At 40.0% G+C, this 19,488-nt stretch overlaps 1 protein-coding gene across 50 annotated transcripts in view; it reads right to left on the bottom strand.

The window, feature by feature from the left end:
- MAP4K4 (mitogen-activated protein kinase kinase kinase kinase 4) overlaps positions 1-19,488 on the bottom strand; it is a 198,106-nt gene that overhangs the window by 89,317 nt on the left and 89,301 nt on the right. The gene's annotated exons all lie outside the window — the stretch shown is intronic.

Raw genomic sequence — 19,488 nt, 5'->3', positions numbered from 1 at the left:
ACATGTAGAATTCTTTTTTTAGATCACCAGAAAGATAAGTGATTGCAAACATTTTGTTATTAATCACTTTATATAAAACTTTAGGGCAGTCTACTACCTATACATTTCACAAAATTGTAATAAGCCATTTTGGTCTAAAAATTATAGCTCATTAACTTGAGATTATATTCCTTAATCCATTTTTCCTCCTTCTATACACATACACACAGAGACACACACACACTGCGAGAGAGTAAACTGCAGGCTGGAGTCACTGAAGAGACATCTGAAAGGCAGGCCTGGGGACACTACAGATGCTCTCAGTCTGGCAACAGTCAAACAATGCCACTCCCTAAAGAACACCACAATCCTCCCTTGCACTCCTCCCTTCTCGGGATCATCGTCTCCCTGTATTCTGAATGACTATGAAGCAAAACACAAAGAGAGTTTGTGTGGGGCCTCCTGAGTTAGGCTGGCAAAGTTGGAGTAATTGTTTTAAAATTGAAACTCTCACAGAGGGCAAGAAAAAGGAACACAAACTACCCCAAGCCTACCATCAAGGTAATAGGGGGCTGGATTTCTGTACAAAAAGAAAGGAAAAAAGGAGGAAGGAAAGTAAACTATCACCATCGTGAACAAACAGACAACGGAATCTCCTCCTCTGAGAGTACACACTGATTTATAGAGACCAAAATGCAAACCAGTTAGTTACATTTTCAAATAAATTTCTCCAGTAAAGACCCTGAAAGGTCGTTCACCAACCCAAACTCATAAGCACAAAGAAGGATATTATCATGTTGGAACCTGCCCAATCATCCACCTCCAACCAGCAATACAATCCGCCAAATTTACCATCTGCCATGACCCAAAAAATGAAGGCTGAGAAGTTGCGGTGTCACTTTCCTTGACAGCCTTTTAGCAAGAACCACATGCCTGAGTATGCCCATTCACTGGTACAAATGCATTCAATCAGCACGTTGAGAGCCCTCTTCTTAACAGACCACCGTGCAGGCACTGGAAAGAGAGAGCAGGAACAGGACTCAGAGATGGACAGCTAGTGACAGAGTCAGGAAAGGGCAACTAAGCTGCCCTGGAGAGCGAGGAAAGGCCTCCCGAGATGAACATGGGCAGATCTTTCAGAGCTAAGGAGGCTGAGAAGAGCCAGCATAAAAGAAATCCAGACGAGAGGAATCACATGGTACACAGGATGAAGCAAGAACACTCACAGGCCAGCAAAACTACATTCACATTCTCAGAGCCTAGACTAAGTTATCAATAAAACAAAACAAATCTATAAGAGAAATCAAGAAAATCCCCTCTTTTCCCGCCAGGCTCCATATAAATTGGCAACCTCGCATATGAGTCCACCAACAGTGCTCGCTCACTGTGCATGGATGTTTACACCCTTGTGTACACGCAATGGTTAGTCTTTCTATTGAGCACTAAGCCTTGGCCCAAAAACTGGCACACAAGAGTACTGCAGAATTAATTAGGTTGATTGGATAATCTAACTAGAGCATAGATACAGAATGGGGGAAAGACTGAGTTTAAAACTGAAGATTCTCTAAGGCTTACAATCTTTAAAAGGAAAACATCAAAAATCAAAGGAAAGAAAAAGAAATGTCTGTTAAGAGTCCAGAGTAAATAAATGTTAATTTTGGGCTTGCTATTCAGAGCTAAGATCCCTTTAATGGTTAATTTTAACTGACAACAATGACATCCTTAATTACTTAGGGAAAAAAACCATAAAATCTTAGAACTATAATAAATAAATTCTGGAGACCTTTGTGTTTTTAATGGTATTTTGAATTTTTTCAGATATTATAAAAACAAGCGTCAATCCAGAGAAAAGACTTCCCCACAAGTGCCAATGCAAGAGCTATAGGGGTTACCTAATTACATATTAATTATGTGTATAAATTATATCATGTATAAATTCCTAATATATAACATAAATATAATTAAATTAATACATACACATTAAATATCTATATAAAGAAAAAAACCCACAGTGGTACTATGGAATCTTCCCTAAACACCCATTCTAACAATGTACAGGAGCTAAGAAATGCATCTCAGACACAGCAATCCTTGTGAGCTTCGAATCAAACTAAATTCACTCTGACCGTTTGGCCAAAGTCTTCACTGCTGTTTTCGCTACCTGTTATACCAAAATGGCCATTTCTTAAACTTAGAATGAAGAAAATTAGCATGTATTCATCGACACTGGACTAAGTGATTTACAGGTATACATTAAGACAATGATACTTTCAAATCACTGAAATCTTCAAGTCTGCACAGAAAACCATTTGGGCTCTTGAATCACTTGTGTCTTCTATATCTATATCTATATCTATATCTATATCTATATCTATATCTATATCTATAGGCATTATTCCATTTATGCACCAAATAATTTTCACACAGTTGCAGAAGAAAAGAACTGCATTCTTAGATCAGATGTTGCTGGTGTTGGTGCTGCCAAACACACATGGAAACCCCACAGCTGTGTCCATCAATCACAGACATGATGTCACAGTCCAGCTTAGAGACAGGCTGGCAGCCGGCTATCTTCCCTTCCACACAAATGGAGCAACAGATGCCGAAGATGATATGTAAACAAATACTGGGACTGAACCAACTCAATTAAGCAAGTGATGGAAGATTTAAACGAAGTATCAGTAGAAATACACAGAATCTATCAAAGAGGTTTCAAATAGTACATAAGTTTCAAACAGTCACATGCTTTTTGTAAGTCATATGCTGCTTCCATTCCCTAACTTTAGTTTTCTTTATATTCAGATGAGTTGAAATAATAAAGATAATGACAAATACCCTGTCATTTAAGGAGCATCTGTCAAGGAAAATATATTGATTAAGTAACAATTGATTATGTACAGTGGTGATTGGTGCCCACCTTTCAAGATCTCAAGGCCAACTGGAAAAACAACTACAGATAAAAAGTGCTTCTAGTCACACAGTATCATGAAGTTACTTAAACTGGACTGTTCTGCAGTAACGTACCAACCTAAAGGCCACACTGTCCAAACAAAGTATATGGACAGAAGAAGTAACACTACATGAATATAAAGAGTATATACACATATTAACAAGCTTAAAGGTGAAAGAGTATTGTGAGGCGGTGACTAAAAAAATATTATGAAGTCTATGTCTGTGACTAGACAAGGCTACAATAATTAAGCCAAGGTAACAGAATTATGAAATGCTTTTTTTTCATCTTTTTATTTCTCTATATTTTCTCCCTAGAATACCCACATTTCATAAATTAACAAAAACAATACTCCAGAAGTCATTTGAACTTTTTGTTTCATCAGCTATAATTTATATACCCTAAAATTCACCATTATAACTGTAACTAAACTTTTGTTGGGGGAAGGAGGAAATAAATTTTAATTTTCTTACCATCCAGATAAGCAGAAATAACCAGTAAGATTCAAAGGCCCAAAAGACCTTGTACTTCTAAGCTAACATCACAAGAGCAGTTAAGAAAACATTCACCATCTGTGATGACCTCAGCTGTACCTGAAGTAGCACCAGCTATGAATTTTGCTGTTATAAGAACCAAGGGTGGGGCCACAGCCATGGGCTCCATGGGTTAAGAGAAGATGCAGAGTCCTCACATCTGCACAAAGCCAGCAATCGCTCTCCACGAGCTCCCAGGCCCCAACCGCACACACACTGCACCCACAACCAACATCACTCATCTCTAGTCATCTCCAACCCCACCAGCAAATTAAGGGGAAATGAGTATTTGCTTCCCATCCTCCCAGTGGGGAAAATAAAAACGCACAGAGGAAAATAACTGGAACTGGTGGTCACTAGTAAGGCAGCGGGCTTATCTTGAAGAAAATAACTCACGGTGTTGGATTTCATCGTGAAGAAGCATCTTTGATCACAAATGTTACCACCTTCTTGTCCCTTTTGTCTCTAGAATCACTAAACAAAACTGGCAGTTACCCTAACATCCCCTCTACACACACACCTCTTGAAAGCATGGTATCATTATAAAGCACTTAAACACAGCAAGACATAACAGTCTACCTACTCAAACTATCATGAAGAAGTGCTACGTCAAGTTAAACGGAAGGTGAGAGGAAAACACGAGAACAGGCTGCTGGAACTGCGTCAGCAGTATCACTGCATATGCACCAAATCACACACAACAGTCAGGTCCAGTCAGACCACTGCTCTCACAGAGACTCAGGGACGCTGCTGCTTTACCCTGTAGTTCCACACCGTAACCTCTTCTATCTCAACAGCCTTCTCTTCCCTTCCCTTTTTGAACAAAATCATCTGTGTGGTCATTTTCCAAATATACTGTTTCTTCTTCTTCTAAACAACTTAAGGAGGAACAAATAACCGGGGAGTCTTCTTCAGTTGAAGCCTCAGGGGGAAAAAATTCAGCATCTTCAGTAATCAACAAAAGTGACAAGACACTAGAAGTTGCCGAGGTCCCCGGGCACATCGAAAGCAAAGCAGTGACCAGGAAGGCGTCCGCCCTTCCCTTGTATAAACACCTTCTCTCACTCATTCTCAAGAGAAGAGATCACCAAGGGGGCTCATGGGAAGGTGATTCCTCATCAGGAAATACCACAAAATGACATATTCCCTCAACCTAACAGTGAGTACTGTTATTGCGGCTCTCCTAGTTAAAGACAAAATGTCATTCCAAAGACTACTGTTTTTAAAACATCCTTGTCATTAGAAATGAGAAAGAGAAGACCCTGAGAGATGTCTCAGTTGTAGGTCCGTGAGGGGCCACAGTGGGAGAGGAGCACTGGGTGGTGAGCAGGGCAGGGTGGGGCGAGAGCACAGGCTCGCTTAGAATTTTATTTGTTTGGTTCCATCTCTCCATCTTTATTCCACCCCAAACCTCTACCACCTGAAGGGAGGAGGGGAAAGACATGCTGCAAGTGCAGCAGGGTCAGCAGGAAAGCTAACCAGCCTCACAAACAGGATGAAAATTCAACGGCAGTGTGATGTCACCGCTAAGACGCCTGCCACACAACACTCCCCAAGGGCACTGTGTAAAAACTCTGCTGAAGGCCAGTAACAGCGGGAAAAGCTCAGAAGCCAACGAGGTTGGGGGGTTCTGAAAGAAGCTCCTCAGTAATACTTTAGTCATCAAAGGTAGCAACATTACCTACTCTTTCTCATGACGCTTGCAGTTAAGCAAATAAAATTAAATCAGAAAAGAAATATTTAACCATGCCCAAAATATGAGAAATAAAGGGAAGGTTTTCCCTGTAACATGCACCTCAGCATCTCTTATCCATTAAATAAGAAGTTCCTACATGCAGTAAATTTCCTTCTATTTCAGCAGCAATTCAGTTCAGTATCTACAAGATGGCGCTAGGCTGCACAGCCAGCTCTACACTTAACGGAAGAGATGTATTCACTCGGAAGCTAGTAGGACACAATAGGATACTAAATGCAATGAGAATAAATAAACTACCTCTATACGCAGCAGTATGAATGGATCTCACAAACATAATGTTAACTGAAGGAAGCCAGACATAAGAGTACCAGGTTCCATTTACATCAAGTACAAACCAAGCAAAAATAATCTATCATGTTAGAAGTCAGGGTAGTGGTGGTTACTCTTGGGGGGGAGGAGTTAGTGACTGGATGGGGGCACCAAGGGCACTCCTGGGGTGCTGGCAATGTTCTGTTTCTTGATCTAGTTGCTGGCTCATGAGTGGGGTGTGTTAAGTTTTTGGAAATTTACTGAACGTACAATTTGCGCACTTTTCTGTATGCATGTTATACTTCACATACAGACAAAGGCAAGCAGACACAGCTACCCCTGAGAAGAGGCTTCTTCCAAACCTGTCACCTACGTTGCTACACCACAGGTATGTTAAGGAGAGAGAAAAAAAAAGTGTCTGAGAATGTCTAGACATAAAAGAAATGAGGGTAAAAGAGAATTGGCACAGGGTCCTCAGGCCAGGAGAAAAGCCCCCTGGACCCCAGGGCCCCCATCAGACCACAGGAGCAGTCTGGGTTCGGAGGCAGGTTTCCATCTAGTCAGGGCCTGCCCTCTGCATCTGAGTGGGAGACTAATTAGCCACGGTGAGTACTAGGGAGAGGAGCCAGGAGATCAATTTCTTTCACCTCACCACGGTTTTAAACAAAAGCTAAATAATTTAATGATTCTAAAGATCACTTAAAACTTCTAACACACACTGAACTAATATATAATGGCCAAGGTTCCATGAGACAAATGTGAACCTGTAAAAGTGAACAATTAAAACAAACATGAGCTTTGGGGCAGAATTACAGTCAGAATATAACTTGGGCTTCATCGTGCTGTGTTAGCAAGTAGAGTTAAAATTTAGGGGATAGAGTCTAAGCTGTGGCACAGCCAAGATGTCACAGGGCACTGATGGGGAGTAACGCTGCTCTCTCAAGGTCTGCTCATTTGCCAAAGGACAGCTTTTCCACCTTGGGGTAGAGAGAGCCTAGCTGCCTGCACTGCGTAAGGGCCATCTATGGATTAATAGTGCACCCACAATATTGCAGATGTGGAAGCTAAAACCTTAGCCAATCAACTAGCTGGCTCTCTAATCTTGTTTTAGAGCAATCCCACTCAAGTCAACCCTCTTTTCTATAGGGTTAGTACAAAAATCAGAATAATCAGAAGACAGGAATTCTGTCACTACGGATTTCTCACTTTCCTTCTCTCAGAGTGTGATGCTGATGGGAGGTGGAGGGGTAAGGTTTCTCCAATTAAACAATCAAAGCTTTTATTCTAAAAGCTCTTTCACTGTCATATAAACGTAAGACACTATGTATGTTTTGACCATAAATTTTCACTGGACATCAACAGACTAATAAAACAAGCAATTCCAGCAAGTTTTATCATATGGCCAGTTTAGTTTAAGCTATGAATTTATACTCAGGTCCTATAAAAACGGGAAAGCAAGTTATTGGAATTATATTTAGAAAAGCTAATAAAATCCTTTTAAAAGGCTTTACTATTTTAAAAGATGAAGTGTTTCAATGGAATGGGCCCAGGATATTTGAAACCTTTTCTTTCCAACTGTACTGCCCCACCATTTACCACATCTCAAAGGGTATCTCATCATATATAATTAAAAGATTACTAAAAATTTAATTTTCAAATTGTTTCATGAACAAAAGCACCCGTGCATACACACACATCACACAAAACCATCAACCAACCATAACTTCTTTGAGCTTTGGGTTTTTCACGTATAAAAAGAAAGAAGGGGTACTCTAGTAGATTTCCAATATGCCTTCCAGCACTCACATTATTCGTTCATTCAACAAATATTCATGAAATGCCTTCTATGTGCCAGACACTGCCTTGGTGCTTGGGATGATGCATCACTGAAAAAATAGACAAACACCCCTGTCATCATGGAGCGTTCTTGGGGATAAAGGGATGAGTGGAGCAACGACAGAGGCAGGTGATATACACTAAGTATAATAAATAAGCCAGTTATACTGTGGCATAGAAATGAAAAAAGGAGAGCAAGAGCATTAGGAGCAGGAAGGTGCCATTCATTGTGTCAAGGCATGAAGATGGGGAGGCAGCGAGCCATGCAGTCATGAGGGAGTAGCATGTCAGGGGAGGGAACAAACAGGAAATGAGAGATCTTCCAGCAGGAGCACCCTGACAGGTTGGAGGAACAGCTGAGCAGGGCTGTGTGTTTAAAGTGAGGGTGAGGGGGGGTAGGAGAGGAGGTCTGAGAAAGAACAGGGGGGGAGGCCGATCAAGTAGGGTGCTGTAAGAACCTGGGCTTTTACTTTAAGTAGGGAGCAATGAAAGATTCTGATCTGACTTTGTTTCAAAAGGATCGGTAGGCTGCTATACTGAGAAAAGACCAGTGAACACGCAAGGAAGCAGGAACAAGTATTAGGAGCTCCTGTAGACATCTAGACAAGAGATGACGGCAGTTGAAACCAGGTGGTAGGTATTAGCAGTAGCGATTGTGGTGAGAAGGGGTCAGATGCATGAGTGTGATATTTTCTTACAGACTTATAGACTATTATAACTTGCTATGAATTTCAAATACACAAAAGTAGAGAAAGTAGTGTAACTCTCTTGTACCTCTAACACAGACACAACAGTTATTAACTTGTGCCCTACTCCCTCCCACTGTCCACCACTGGCCAAGATTATTTTGACACAAACTGGATATTGTTTGAAGGTAGTACTAACAAGATTTCCTACCAGACAAGATGAGTGGTATATGACAGAAAGAGAGCAGTCGCAGAAGACTCCAAGCCTTTTTTGGCTGGAGCCAATATAAGGTTGGAGTTGCCACCAAGTGAGAAAGGGCAAGGCTGCAGCTCCCTTTGCTGATTTTGCTGTGTCCTTCCGTTGTACTACAAATCACAGCTAAGGGTACAACTATACGCCGAGTCCTGTGAGTTCTCCTAGCGAATCACTGAACCTGAGGATGGCCTTGAGAACCTCCAATACACATCCTTTTCAATAAATTTGCTGGGAATAGAAGTAAGAAAGGAAGTGTCAAGACAAAAAACAAAATTTTTTTTTTAATTGGCTATGAATGTAAAAACACTGGGAGGGAGGGAGGATGGGATTGTTAAAGAACAGTGTCCATATTTTAAAAAATAGCAATTTAGGTTATATAAAACTTTTTAATTCAACTATTTGTTTTACTTAGAAAAACGCTGTGCTTCATGAAGTGATGGAATGAAACTAAGAAAGTGGAAGCTCTGCCTGGAGACTGTTCATTAACAATGCTAGAGAGCATCCTTTCACAGCAAGTTTTATTTTACCAAGAGATCAAGAATAGCTCCTTCTAGAGCACCAATAGCACTAGCTCCTTCCAGAGAACTAATCTTTTTATTCCACCCCAGATCTGAGAATAGTATGTATTAAAAAGACTGTGTGTGCAGTAACTGTTTAAATGAATGAATTAGTGCAACTTCATGAATACCATTTAAAAAAACAAAAACCTGCAAACCATGGTTGACATTTGCCATTTCTAGTCCCAATGAACCAAAACTGCATCTGACCAAAGCAATTAGTACTGTCATATTTTCAGTAAGAATGAAAGATATATTTTCTCTATTCCTTTTTAATATTTAAAACTACCCCACAAAGCAACAGAGAAAATATATGATTATAAAGCAATATAATAAAAAATATACTAGCCCATACACATTAAAATAAGGGCTGACTAATTTTATAAAATGAGATCTATATTTTTTTTTTGCCAATGCTCAAAACACTTTTGGAAATTCTCCTTTAAAATTGCCAGGACATGTTTTAGAAAGAACAAATATAAGGTGACCACCACCCACGTGAAGGGCTCTGTCATAAGCCTGGAAGGGCTATGAGAATCCTAAAAGAGTTAGCTCCCCACAAAAAGTCTAATCTAGTAGAGAATAACACAAGCATGAAATGAACATGTGGAAACTTCTCCTCTAGGTAGTCATTAAAATAGCACTAGAAAATACCTCACAGGGCAGGATAAAAGTAGCCAAGGACCAGAGAGTGGTGGCTATAACCAGAAGGGACAAAGAAGCCACCTGATGCACAAGCCTGCAGGGATGAAAGACAGAGAGGAGGAGGGCCACCTGGGAGAGGTCATGAGAACAGTAGCTAAGGAGGGCACCTGGGTGTGCTAAAACGTCTTTAGCAAAAGTGTTGAGTTATTTTATTTTAATATCTTTAATGAGGAGAAGGGAACAAAGAAACTCTCATTTACCATGTAAAAATTAATATGCTAGACACTTCATATTTATTATACAATTTTAATTCTGACAAAAGCCCAAGAGGTAGGAATTATTATTCCATTTTACAGATGAGGAAACTGAAGCTTTATTAAATTTAATTCTAGGCCCTAGTCTAAGAAAGGATGTTAATACTGTCTTGGGATGAAAGCCAGGACATGACTATTAAACAATGAGGCCAACTTTCTATGAGGCTCATAAACTATAAATTCACCTTGAAAAATATTTATAGGCCTCAAATTTATGTTCATAAGAAAGAGGGAAAAAAAAGATAAATCATTTTTATTAGTTCAATGACAATTCTAAAAACAAAACCCAGAAATGTACTCACTCTTTCTAACCACCAATAATTTTAAAGGACTCCTTTCTTTTCTTTCCTAGAGGGATGAAATTTAAGTGTGAAGAGCAGGTCTTACTATTATTTATTTAATGCATAACATCTATGATTATTAATATTTTTGATTACAAAAAGTGAGAATGCTATAAAACATGATCCTATCTTTAAGAATCCTCTATTGTGACAATATATTATTATAGTTTTCTTAGACAATGAAACCAATAACGTGTATCTAGTACCTGTTTCTCCAAGTACCCACCAAAAATAGAACCTGTTCAATTCATCTAAGATTTGAGTACCTACGATTTACAGGGCATTGCAATTTGTTATTTGCCACTACATTAGAACCCAACTACAGAATACCACTGCTATGCTCCCAAACTGAACTAGAAGATATCACGGTTCAATGAAAAGAAGATTGGGATGCTATTCTCGCAACAAGCTATGGAATTTGGGGTATGTCAATCACCTTTCTGAACATTAATTGTTGTCATCCATAAATAAAATGAAAGCCCTTCAACATGAAAAACATAAAATGTCTGCTGAGGTATATACAGCTAACTTAGTCTTAACCTTCCTCTGCTTATTTACTTATTAAATAGACAAGAAGAAAACAGGAGAATTTTATCTTGTAACTTCCCAGTTGCATTCTTAAATTAGAATGAATTACTCCAAAATAGAAATACATTCTATCCCTGCCAAAAACAAAACAAAAAAAAAAAACCTTTAAAAAATCTCACTATTGCATCATCTCCAGCATACTTCTTTTTAAAATACTTTAACAGGTACCTATTTGTTGAGCTGTTCGACCTTACCCTAATTTAACTTTATATTACTTTGGGGGAAAGAAGGACAGAGGGATCGGAGAAAGAGGGGCAAGCTTTACAATCAGAAAAGCTTGGGTCAGAGTCCCAGCCTTTGTTCTTTCATCTAGATAGAGGAGATGATGATACCTGTCTCAAAGGCTGCTGCATGAATTCAAGCAAGTGCCTGTACCCTACCCAATGTGATGCCTGGCACAAGTCCTTAAAAAAATATTAGTTCACTTCATCCACTCTACACTTTCCCAGCTAGTAGATCTTCTTTACTGCTGAAGACTAATTCCAATATCTAGTGAATTTTTTTAAAAAGGAAAATATTAGTAATAGCACAACGCTTACTTTTGTAAAAGGTCCTTTAACTTACTCTACACCAGTTGTTCTCAATGGGGGTGGTATCATCCCTGCTGGAGACGAAAAGTCGTTCTTAGAGGTTGAGAAAAATTTACCACTTTTATGTATAAAGCATAAAGACATACATACAGTACATGAATAGATATATACAGATTTTACAATTTCACAGGGGATGATTAGGAAAAAATATCTTAAAAGGCTTCTTAGGGAGATGATAACGAAAATAAGATAGAAAAACTGTTGTATTCTATGAGGATACAGTGAAACTATTCTCAAAATCACTGTCATACTGTTTAATTAAAATAAATCAAAATTTAATCAACTTCTAATTGATTTTTAAGAGCTTTTCTTCAAGGGCTTGTCTTGTACCAATATTAAAAAAAAAAAAATACAGAGGTACAACTTATGACCTTTACTCTATAGAAAGGCTGAGTAAGGAAAACAATCCAAATGAGCAAGTTGAAATCTAAGATCAAGATCATTTACATTAAGTTAGAAGCTATCTAAGGTCAGAAAATGTCAGACAAGGAAACGGAGCATCCCACAAATTTGGCACATCAGTTTCTCTCTCAGTAGCTAAGAGAAAGAAGGTAGTTTGTTAAGAAAGGTAAAAAGCAGAAGAAGATGAGGCAAGAAAGAATGTTTGGGAGCAGGGGGACACACAAGCACTGTCAAAAACTGAGAGCGGAGCGTGGCCTCACTGATGCACTGACTGCTCTCCCTGACAACCCTGAACGATCCCATGGTGAGGCTGCCAGAGCCGCGGAAGGGCAGGGAGAAAGTGCCACCAGTTCCCTGAAATGGTTGAAGCCTGTACCAAGCGGTAAGGCCTGCAGCATTCAACCGGCCTCTGAGGAACAACAGGATGAAACAATAGGTCACACAGTCCACAGAGATCTCGCCCTCCCTTCCTTTTGTTCTTATTTTCAGTCTAGACAAGAACAGCACATTCATTACATTGTGCCCCCCTCCAACTGAAAAGGGGTAAAATTGTTAAGCCTCACAAGGCCTTGCTTTGTCACTGGAGTAAGCTTGTTTTGCTCCCTCTTGCCAGAGAACTCCCTGAGAGCAACAAATTTGTCCTCTTCCTCTGTGGACCTAGCTCAGCTGGCACTCAAATACCTGTCCACCAGATGTGATATACACAGCTTAGCACTGGGTCGCCTCTCCTGTGGCTCTTGCCTGTCTATCTGATGATAGACAGAGGCTAGGTTTTTACTGCCTGTTCTAGGCAAGGCCAAGTTTTACATAGCTTTTATTCTCACATAACCAGGAGCACAGTGCAAGGAATATGGAGGATCATCAATAAAATCGACTGAGGGGCTTCCTATGCCCCAACGGGCATCAGGCCCAGCATCTTCCTGCCCTCCAAGGAATATGCCACAATTACCAATCACAAACATTTTGGTTGTAAGACTAAAAGAAAGTCTGCTCTGGCTGATCTGCTAAAAACAAACTTTAGAATGAAGAAAAAGAGTCAAGATGCATCTATCCTTTAAGGTCCAAATCAAATCAGCTCTCTCAGCAAGCCTACGTAGAACCTGATGTTTGAAACTGTAAATACTTTTAAAGGTTCAGTAAGTTGAGAATCAAAGATCTGAGTTCTAACCCCTGAAATCTAACTAGCAATGTATTCCTGAGCAAGAAGCGTCAGTGTCGGGGCCAGCTCCATGGCTTAGCGGTTAAGCACGCGCGCGCTGCACTACTGGCGGCCGGGGTTCGGATCCCCGGCGCACACAGACGCACCGCTTGTCGGGCCACGCTGAGGTGGCGTCCCACATAGAGCAACTAGAAAGATGTGCAACTATGACATACAACTATCTACTGGGGCTTTGGGGAGAAAAAGGATTTAAAAGAAAAGGAGGAAGATTGGCAATAGATGTTAGCTCAGAGCCGGTCTTCCTCAGCAAAAAGAGGAGGATTAGCATGGATGTTAGCTCAGGGCTGATCTCCCTCACAAAAAAATAAATAAATAAATAAATAAATAAAAGAAGTGTCAGTGTCTCTGAGCTGGAATTCTTCACTTGCAGACATGAGGGGGTGACTTCCTTCCTAAGGTTCCATTAATGTAAGGGTTTTCAAACTTGAGAGGACTTCAGAATCCCCTGGAGGGCTTGTTAAAACCCAGATTGCTGGGCCCCAACCCAGAATTTCTAATGCAGTAGTCTGGGATGGAACCTGAGACACTGTATTTCTAACAAGCTCCCAAGTGCTGCTGTGGGTCCAGAGACCAAACGTTGAGACGCTCCTACATTATCCCCACCCTATGCCAGAAAGGCCAAGTGGAGGCAAGACCACTGGACCGGCCAGAAGACTGGACTGGACGCAGCTCTTCCACTCAGTGGAGGTGAACTGCAGTGAAACATCCTCCCACAGAGCACCACTTCACCTCTGTGTGATATAAAACACCAGATATGAAGTTTGCCTCTGTTGTCTCCGCATCACACTGAGAAATCTTTAGCCCTGCTCTGCCCAAAGCAATAACAAACACAACTAAGGGCACTGAAACTGCACAGTAACACTCAGGCATGAGGTGGCCCATCATCCAGATGATCTAGCCTAAGGTTATTTAAATTGTTTATCAAAATGCACACTTATTTATATAGTTTTGACTTGTGAACTATGTAAATGATTTACACATTCAAAAATTAAATCTAGGGGCCAGCCCGGTGGCGCAGCAGTTAAGTGCCCACGCGCTCTGCTTCGGCAGCCCGGGGTTCGCAGGCTCGGATCCTGGGCGCACACCGACACACCACTTGTCAAACCGTGCTGTGGCAGTGTCCCATATAAAGGAGAGGATGTTAGCCCAGGGCCAGTCTCCATTGCAAAAAAAGAAAAAGAAAAAAAAAAAAAAAAAAAAAAAGTTAATTTAATCAGGAGGAAAAGCAAACCCTATTAAATGAATCAAAATAGAAACAATCTAGCTACATATCAAATTAATAAACCATACAGAGAAAAGAATTATTTCAAGTAACTTCTGAATACAGCACTCTAACTGTAAATCCTTAACAAACATATTCTAATGACAAAGAACTTCAGAGAAATCTTAAACTTCACTCCATGTCTCCTGTTAAGTAATAACATTATTATTGTAATTCTGAAATGATTTTATGTTCACTGAAGGATAAAGCAAGAAAGTAAAAGTGTTATTTTATTAGGAACCAAGATTTTTCAGTCTAGGAGAAAAGAGAAAGAAATATAAAATACACTAGATAAAAGAAATTAAGATAAAACTCTGATTTTTGAAAAACATATTTCCACACTCTGTCTATTGAAAGGGCCTAGAAGCAGTAATACCACAGCAGCAATGAGCGTCCATATTTTGGTTTCTAAATACATTTCCCACTATAAGGAACTAAGGCTCCTCAGAGGAAGGGATTCCACATTCATGCAGGTGAGCTTCAAATATCTACTTGTGCCAGAAAACAAGGAAGTACTAAAAAACTAATGGAGTCATGTCAAAGAGCTGCAGAAGCCAGGCTGAATCAAATGTGGCACAATTTGATTATTTAATAATAATTGCAGCTTTAACTGATGGAAACACATTGAATAAATAAAATTGCCCATGTCTATAGCAATATCCAGAAAAGGAGAGAAGACAAGGAAGGGTGGGAGTAGGTCAGAACGGAACTTCTTCTGTGGAGACTGATGCCAACTAATAAATACAGAAGGTAAAATCTGAAACTCATCATTTCACAGTAATAACTAACTCAGGCAAGGATCATCAAATGAATGCCAAAACCATTAGTTAAAAAAGCGTTGGTGAACAGAATACTTACACAGTGCCAAAGTATCACCCTCAAGATTATTTATGTAGTGCAAAGCTAATATGCACATTTATAGAAGACAGCTCTGGCAGTCACCTCTTTAATCAAGAGATCAAATTTGGCTTCACTAATAGTGAGACAACTAGAATGAATGTGCCCCCCGCTGTGATGCAACATGAAGTACCTAGTACCACCAACGAGGTGTTCTCACCAAAATATACCTAATCTGTGTCTTATCAAGCCTCTCAACCTAATTTCCAGTTTACAGGAAATATAGGAGGGAGGAATAAGTTAAAGCACAACATGAGGAAACTATCAGACAAATCCAGAATATGGGATATTTTACAAAACAATTGGCTAGATTCTTCCAAAAGTCAATTTCTTTTTAAAAAAAAAACAGTGGGAGGGGCAAAGAGGGTCCAGAGGAACTGATCTAGATTAAAAGATTAAAAATGAGTTAAAAGATAACCAAACATAATGCACAAACCTCGATTGGACTATGATTTGAAAGAGTGGTTATAAAAACATTCTTGGCACAATTGAGGATATCTGAATATAGACTGAACATTAGGTAAAATTCGGGAATTATTAATTAATTCTCCTGGGTGGTATTATCATTGTGTAGAAGACTGTCTTTATTTTAAGAGAAGCATGCTCAAGTATTTACAAGTGAAGCGTCATGGTGCTGCCACAACAAAACACATACAACATAAACACAAACAAAATGTTAACAACTGTTGAATCTAAGTGAGGGGTAGAAAGTGTTCATTCTTTCAACAGTTTTCTAATTACGAACATTTTCATAATAAAAAGTTTGGGGAAGGGCCGGCCCTGCACTTAACTTAGCAGTTAAGTGCACGCGCTCTGCTACTGGCAGCCCGGGTTCAGATCCCGGGCACGCACCGACGCACCGCTTCTCCGGCCATGCTGAGGCCATGTCCCACATACAGCAACTAGGAGGATGTGCGACTATGACATACAACTATCTACTGGGGCTTTGGGGGGCAAAAAAAAAGGAGCAAGACTGGCAATAGATGTTAGCTCAGAGCTGGTCTTCCTCAGCAAAAAGAGGAGGATTAGCACGGATGTTAGCTCAGGGCTGATCTTCCTCACCCAAAAAAAAAAAAAAAATTCGGGGAAAATTATTAAAATGAAAGCATAAAATTTAATTCTTAGAGACAAATCTTATTCAAAGACTTTATGGACTCCAAGTTGAGAATTACTGATTTAGCTAATTCACTTTTTTACCTTCCAAAGTGTTAACTCAAAATACGGGATACCCCAAAACTGCAAGAAACAAACTATCAGTTCCTTATGTATAACAGCAATAATACAAGTTTGACATTAAGACACAAAGATTGAAATGAAGGGGCTATCAAGAATTCAAACAACCAATTCAAGTATCCTTCAAAACACATCACACACACACACACACACACACTCACAAATGAGTGCAGGTCAAACTCTGAATAAGGAGAAATCTGAATAAGCTCTGTGGACTGTTATCAACGCCAGTTTCCAGTGGCCTGCCTTGGTTCCAAGCCATGCAGGCAGACACAGTGTAATGGTGCAGCCTCAGTTACTATAATCTAACATGGGGGTCCAGGTCAAATCTTTAGCTCATAAAAGCAATTATTTGCCTTGCTTTGTTTTGTGCGTGGACTTCAGTTATAATATTGTATATAGTTATGCAACATGTTACTACTGGGGAAAAGTGGGTGCAGGGTACATGGGACCTCCCTATACACTTTTCTGCAAATTCCTGCAAATCTATAATTATTTCAAAAACAAAAACAACATATTATAGATCTCATGCGCTGGTCTTGTCCAGTTTGAACATATCCTTAACCTGCTCCTTAAATCCTTCTCACAACCAATCAGATAAATGACAAGCTTTCTTTAAAAAGAGCCCTGCAAAATCCTAAAGATTTGTTAAAGTTCAAGAAGAAATATAAAGAGATCTGTACATCTCTTGCAAATAAATGCCTCCCTTCCAGACCCTTTAGTTTCCTACATAGTCCCTGCCACCTCACCTCAGGGTGAAATCTGAATTCTCAGTTGGCTTTATTTTCCAGGGTCACGTAATCAAATAAAGCAGATGAAGTGGACTCAGTGCAGCCAGCCTAGAGGACATTCACTCAGGGCTGCCCATAACTGACAGCTGAGGAGAAGAGCAGCCACACCATCTACCTTCCCAAGCCTGCTGCTGTTCTGGCCATCTGAGCCTGAGGAATAACTAGTAGCCTGGTAATTGCCTCTCAACTTCACCTAAGGAATAGGCTCAAGAGTCAGGACAAGTGTGTGATTTTTCCCAAGAATAAGCATTCACACCTTTTTGCTCCTGAGACGAAATGAATAGAAGTCAAAAACCATGCAGAATCCTGCTCTCCTCAACAGAACCCTCTCTCCAACAGCCCTTCCTGCTGGAGTTGAAACCACAAACATCAGTTCAAATTCTCCCTCATGCCAGCCTGGTTCCTGCTGCTCCCAGGTCCCACCCAGGCCAGTGCCTACTACTTTACAGGGGGGATGGGGGGGGGGGGTTGTGAGGGGCATGCTTTCCAGGGTGCCAGCTGCACGATGCCCTCAATTCGTAATCAACACTTGCTCTGGCCCTCACTGTGCCCCCAGCTATAGCACAGAGGTCACTCAGTATAGAGGTCAGCATATGAAACCAGCACACAAGAAACACTACTGAGAGGCCAATATGGTAAATGGTTGATTGGGTTTGTATTTGTTCTGAAGACTCGCCATCTGGGGGCCGGCCCCGTGGCTTGGTGGTTAAGTGAGCGCGCTCCACTGCTGGCGACCCGGGTTCGGATCCCGGGCTCACACCGACGCGCTGCTTCTCCGGCCATGCTGAGGCCACGTCCCACATACAGCAACTAGAAGGATGTGCAGCTATGACACACAGCTATCTACTGGGGCTTTGGGGGAAAAAATAAATAAATAAAATCTTTAAAAAAAAAAAAAAAGACTCGCCATCTGCTTTTCATCTTACTTGAACACATGGGTTTTGCATAATTATTTTTAAAGGAGTCCTGAAAATGTATTTGTCCAACACCGCCTGATTTTTCAGGCAAGGAAATACCTTTTGTATACAACTCAACAAAAGTGGAATACAAAAGCATCTATTACACACACAGATACGCATTTTATAGCTATGCTCATAGAGAGATGATTGAAAGGAAATACACCAAAGCACCAACAATGGTTACTATAAGGTGATGGAAGTATAAGGATTTAACTTATTAAAATATTTTTCTATATTTTACACTTTTTTATAAAAGTGATCATATATTGCACACTTATAATCAGAGCCAGGCTTAGATGAAGAGGACCTCTATAGAGAAGAAACACCTCATTTAGATTCCATTTGAGATGTGAAAGGGAACAAAGCCTGGTTAGCCACAACAGCTATGTCAGCCAGGGCAGCACAGGCTGAAGGGAGGGAAGAAACTCGATTCTCAGGACTTCCAAACGCTTCATAAAATTCCAAAAGATTACATTTAAAACGGCACCCACAAGTCTGCCTGTAAATAAGTCAGGAAGTGTGTAACAAACGTCAAAGAACGCAGGCTCCAGCAAAATGCACAGTGGCATAAACGGAGACTTGGTAGGAAGGTGCCACTGATCATTCCATTCAGAGAGCACTTCAAAAATAACTTGACTATTGTATTTAAATTACAGTAAGTTAGAATTCGCTGCTCTTTAACCACTCTTTAAAAGAATCCTAAAAATAATATTTAACTGGAAAGCATCCAATTTCCCACTGAGTTGGACACTAAGATAGGATTACTACAATGTAACAGAATAGTCCATATCACAGTATATTACAAGAATCTCTTGGCCATTCAACCAAGCGATGGTACTTTTTTCATTATAAAGTCTTCATATCCTCTTTGACAGACAAAAGAGAGCAGTCACCTCATAAAATGTCACATCTTCAAATGTTTGTATAAAGCTCTATCAGTTGTCCTGTGGTCCAGAGACAATGTTTTCTAATTCTTACTAAAAAATATGCACACTGGAGATGAGCAGGTTATTAGAGACCAAGGAGAGAACAGGGCAGCAGAGACTTCTCTCGATTACTCAACTGTACACCTGAGATCAGTTTAGCCATTATCTCCCTCAACAGACCCCTGATTTGGGAAGATTATGGCTTGATTTAAAGACATCCCAAATCCCCAAGGCTGCTGGTTAACTCTCTCTAGAATCTGTAGATATATGATGGTAAATCTTATTGATAATTAGGCAAGTTAGAAGCAATTGTGAAAGTGTAAAGTAAAATTTCAGATGAAAATAATTTAAAATTAGATGGATTTAGTTCATTATAATCTATGGCTATTTTTTTAAATATTGGACTTGTGCATATATGTTCATGCACACACAGGCACATATACTCTTTTTGTCTGAGTTAATCTCTCCTCTTTCCCATCTAAAGCTACACAGTAAATCCTCATGTGACCATTTCAAGAAC

The sequence above is a fragment of the Ceratotherium simum genome, chromosome 40 (assembly GCF_057802395.1).
Source record: "Ceratotherium simum simum isolate JZ-2026a chromosome 40, ASM5780239v1, whole genome shotgun sequence".
NCBI lineage: Eukaryota > Metazoa > Chordata > Mammalia > Perissodactyla > Rhinocerotidae > Ceratotherium > Ceratotherium simum.
Note: the sequence above shows the minus strand (reverse complement) of the source record. Positions and strands in the feature narration are given on the sequence as shown.